The following is a 5,326-nucleotide window of genomic DNA, read 5'->3' as shown; positions in this document are numbered from 1 at the left end:
CTCCTGCGCATATAATATATATATTATATATATATATATATATATCTTGTTTGTCTCTCTCTCTCTCTCACTTTTACTTGATCTGTCCCCTTCTCTCTATACTCATCCTCTTTTTCTCTCTTTTCCTCTGATCTTTGGTCTAATCTTCCACTACCTCCTATTTCTTTGTCTCGCTCTGCACTCACAGGGTCAATCTTCGACACCCATCCCTTCTCCTCTCTGATTCCTTCTTTCTCTCTATTCTCTCTCTTTGTTGCGTTTGTCCCTCCTCTCTCTCTCTCTCTTCCGTTGCTTCTCTTTCTTTCTTTTCCTTTCTCTGTCACGTGACTGCTGGCCGAAATCTGCCTTTCAGCTTCTGACCAGCGTCGTGTTAACATCGTTGTTTTTCGTCCGCCGCTATAGGCATCGCCGATAAGGCTCCTTTCCTTGCGCCAGAGAAAAAAAAGAGAGAAAAAAATTGTTTGCTTGTTATCAGTCGTAAGACACTTGTTGTTTTCACCGTTAATGCTTCTGTATTTCATGTTCTATTCCATTATTTTTTTGTTTTTTTATATCGTCCCTTTGCTGTCCTGGTTGTCCGTATGCATTCGATCCTTCTTCCAGGAAATCTACGCTCCCAGCTTAGTTTTCTAATGCTCGTTGCTTAGTTTTTCTTGGAGGGCGGGCCGTGATCTAGTAATCTCAAGATTAATCAGCCGAAATTACTACGATGATCCGGTTCTTGACTGAAGACTGAGGGTTTCGAATTCCTGTCCGTGTTTATTGTATCGTCTTCTAAGAGTTATACGTTCTGCCATGTTGTATTTTTCTACATACCTTATAATATATATATATTATATATAATATAAGAAAGTTTGTTTGGTAAAGCACGTGGGTGAATATATAAGAAAATAGTAAAGAGTGAAAACACGACAGAAGGCTTAAATGTTAAAAAATATATATTTGCGTCAAAATGTCTGGAGAATATTGGAAAATTTTTTTCCCCTCCTTAAAATGACATAATTTTATAATTTTTAAAGAAATACCTGTTTCGCAGTTAGCTCTTCAAATTTCTTGTGACTTAAACATTAAGTCACAAAGAAATTGAAGAGCTAACTGCGAAACCGGTATTTCTTAAAAATTATAAATTGTCATTTTAAGGAGGGAAAAAAAATTTTTCCATATTTCCAGACATTTTGACGCAAATATATATATTTTTTAACATTTAAGCCTTCTGTCGTTTTTTCACTCTTTACTATTTTCTTATATATATATTATATATTATATATATATATATATATATATATATAATATATATATATACACATACATACATACATACATACATATATATATATATATACCTGTTTATATAATTATAGTACAACCAATGATCTTATATTTTTATTTACATGTTAATCAATTAATTAACTAATTACTTTATATACAAATGTCAATTGAACACATAAGCGCCGGGCTTTTTCAGTTTCCGTTAAACCAAATCTACTCACAAAGCGTTGGTCGGCCAGAGGCTACAGAAGAAGACACTTACCTGAGGTGTCATGCAGTAGGACTGAACCCGGAACCATGTCATTAGGAAGCAAACTTCTTACCACACAGCTATGCCCGCGCATATATGTACATACATACATACATACATACATACATACATACATACATACATGGGACATCTCGTGGATTGTACGCAAGCCACCTGTTGCTTTGAGCAAATCTCATAATAGTCGGTATTTTGATAATCGGTGGGAATCACTAGGGTACAGGTAACTCTTTTCCAATATTCAAGGCGGCTTTCAGTCTTCCATCTCAGTTAACGTTTTCTCAACAAGAAGTTAAATCTTTATGCTCTCCAACTGCGTTAACTATTCCCCAATACATGAAGCTGTTCCTGAAAAAAAAAGTCAAAGAAAATCGTCGAACATATCTCGAATACCTTGCATATATTTATATACGCCGACACACGTGAACACACACACACACACATATAGACACAACACACATATAACACACACGCTGACACACACACACAGATGTACAATGCACATACACAACACACACTTCCATCCATCCATCCATCCATACTTACATCCATACATTCATACATACATACGTACCTACATGCGTACCCACATTTAAGGCGGCGAGCTAGCAGAAACGTTAGCACGCCGGGCGAAAGGATTAGCGGTAATTCGTCTGCCGCTATGTTCTGAGTTCAAATTCCGTCGAGGTCGACTTTGCCTTTCATCCTTTCGGGGTCGATAAATTAGGTATCAGGTACGCACTGAAGTCGATGTAATTGACTTACCTTTGTCTGTCCTTGTTTGTCCTCTCTGTGTTTAGCTCCTTGTGGGTAGTAAAGAAATAGGTATTTCGTGTGCCGCCGAGGTCGACTTTGCCTTTCATCCTTTCGGAGTCGATAAATTAAGTACCAGTTACGCACTGGGGTCGATATAATCGACTTAATCCGTTTGTCTGTCCTTGTTTGTCACCTCTATGTGTAGCCCCTTGTGGGCAGTAAAGAAATATTACGTACCTACATGCTCACTACACACATACGCACACACACACACACACACACACACATATGTATACATGCATATACATGTATGCGTATTTGTGGGTGAGTGTGTGTATGTGCGTGTGCATGTGTGTGTGAGAGAGAATGTATGTGTATATGTGTGTGCGAGTTTGTGTGTGTGCGTGTGTGTGTGCGTGCGTGTGTGTGTGTGTGTGTGTGTGTGTGTAAATATGATGGGCTTCCCTACACTTTCTGTGGACTAAAACCACACTCAAAGCATTGATCATACAGAGGCTATCATAAAAACTCCTGTGAGCATGGACTTGAGACTTGGTCATGAGAGTTGCTGCGAAATGAACTTAAACCACACAACTCTGCTGGTGCGTATACGTGTGGATATCTGTGTATGTATGTGTGTATGTATGTATGTATTCTTTTATTGTTTTGTTTCAGTCATTTGACTGTGGCCATGCTGGAGCATCACCTTTAGTCGAGAAAATCGACCCCAAGACTTATTCTTTGTAAGCCTAGTACTTATTCTATCGGGGAATATTGCCGAACCGCTAAGTTACGGGGGCGTAAACACACTAACATCGGTGGTGGTGGCGACAAAAACAGACGCACAAGCACACACATAATACACACACACACACACACACACACACACACACACACAACACACACACATATATATATATATATATATATATATATAAGCTTCATTCAGTTTCCGTCAACCAAATCCACTCACAAGGCTTAGGTCGCTACGAGGCTATAATAGAGAACACTTGGCAAAGGTCCCACGCGGTTGGACTGAACCCAGAACCATGTGGCTGGAAAGCAAGTTACTTACCACACAGCCACTCCTGCGGACGATATCTATATATATATATATATATAGATATATATATATATAGTGGGGTGTGTGTGTGTGTGTGTGTGTGTGTGTGTGTGTGTGGCTGTGTGTGGGGTCCTTACACACTCCATCAGATGCAAACATACACACATGCACACACACGAACACACACGCACACGCACGAACACACGCACACTCTTACACGCACACTAGCACGCAAGCCTGCGTGTACTCACTTGCTCACACAGGTGCATGGAGAATTTCATATCCCTTCCTGATACCAGCACTCCTTCATATACGCACATGCCCAAACATATAAATACACACACATACAAACATACACACGTATATGCAAATATGTATATGAATGTATGGTTGTGTGTGTGTGTGAGTACAGACGTGTAAAAGAAGCAGATGTGTAAAACTCCCACGCACGCACAAATATACCCCATCACATATACAAGATACTCACGTGGCTGCCATTGATTTGCGTTCGGAAAGAGTATTAGTTTCTTGATATAATTTGCTTCTTCTTCTCCGTGTTGTGAGAGTACGGATATTCTGATCCGTATTCATAGAGCGAATGGACATCTTGATCGACTGAGGAATCATTCATTGTCTTTGAGCACTTACGTATGTCCGTAACAGATCGCCTATATCAACGGTTCTCAACCGGGGTCCATATGGTTTCTAAGGTTCCATATAAATTTTTGGGGGATCCACAATAGTATTTTAAGTCACCGAAAAAATTTTGCTTCAGATGTATATACTGCAAGAAACAGCTATATTCCTTTCCCTAACCTTTTACAAGTTCACCTATACAAGTTAATGTGTGAGAAACAAAACGGAAGTTTTGATAGCAGTATCTGTAAAACTAGTTTTTAAACATCGAATGGCTATGGAGGTCCTCCTGAATAAAATAGCAATCAAAGGAGTCTATAGATAAAAATTGGTTGAGAACCCCTGGCCTATTTCATATATCCGTATATCGCAGTCAACTTTGCCTTTCATTCCTTCGTGGCTGTACCAATCTAAGCGGATTAGCGCAACTGTAAGAACGTGAGACTGGATGCCTTGCGGAATATATGACGGTTCCTTTGCATTCTGAGTTCAAATTATGCCTTGTGTGCTGCGGTGGTAGTGTGAATAGGTCGTCAGGTTTAACAAAACTACCTGGCCTCTTGGGTACATTTAGCAGAGTTTACTCAGTAGCAAGCACTTAGTTCAGGTCTCCAGATTGGGAATACCTCCCTCCCTCCTTCCTGCCATTCTCAGAAATCTAGTAAGTGGTCCTGGACACTGACTTCCCTCTTGATTAACACGTGTGTACGTGTGTGTGTGTGTGTGTGTGTGTGTGTATCACACCTTAACGCCTAATATGAGGGGAGAGACATTAGATAATGTAATCCTACATAACCATAAAATGACGGAAGTGTCGCCGTCGTAATGCTTTCCATTATAGGGCTGCGGGTTGGCAGAATGGTTAGCACGCTGGAGGAAAAGCTGGCAGAGACGTTAGCACGCCGGGCGAAATGCTTAGCGGAATTTCGTCTGTCGCTACGTTCTGAGTTCAAATTCCGCCGAGGTCGACTTTGCCTTTCATCCTTTCGGGGTCGATAAATTAAGTACCAGTTACGCACTGGGGTCGATATAATCGACTTAATCCGTTTGTCTGTCCTTGTTTGTCCCCTCTGTGTTTAGCCCCTTGTGGGTAGTAAAAGAAATAGGTATTTCGTCCGTCGCTACGTCTGACTTCAAATTCCGCCGTGGTCGACTTTCCCATTCAACCTTTCGGGGTCGATGAATTAAGTACCAGTGATACACTGGGTCGATGCAATCGACTAGTCTCTTCCCACCAAACTTCAGGCCTTGTGCCTTTAGTAGAAAGGCTTATAGGGCTGATTGATCATAGTTGACCTGGAACAGAGCAACTAGGACAACAACATATAAAAACT

Source organism: Octopus sinensis, linkage group LG2, assembly GCF_006345805.1.
Source record: "Octopus sinensis linkage group LG2, ASM634580v1, whole genome shotgun sequence".
NCBI classification, from domain to species: domain Eukaryota; kingdom Metazoa; phylum Mollusca; class Cephalopoda; order Octopoda; family Octopodidae; genus Octopus; species Octopus sinensis.
The sequence above is the reverse complement of the archived record's forward strand: the minus strand, read 5'-3'. Positions refer to the sequence as shown.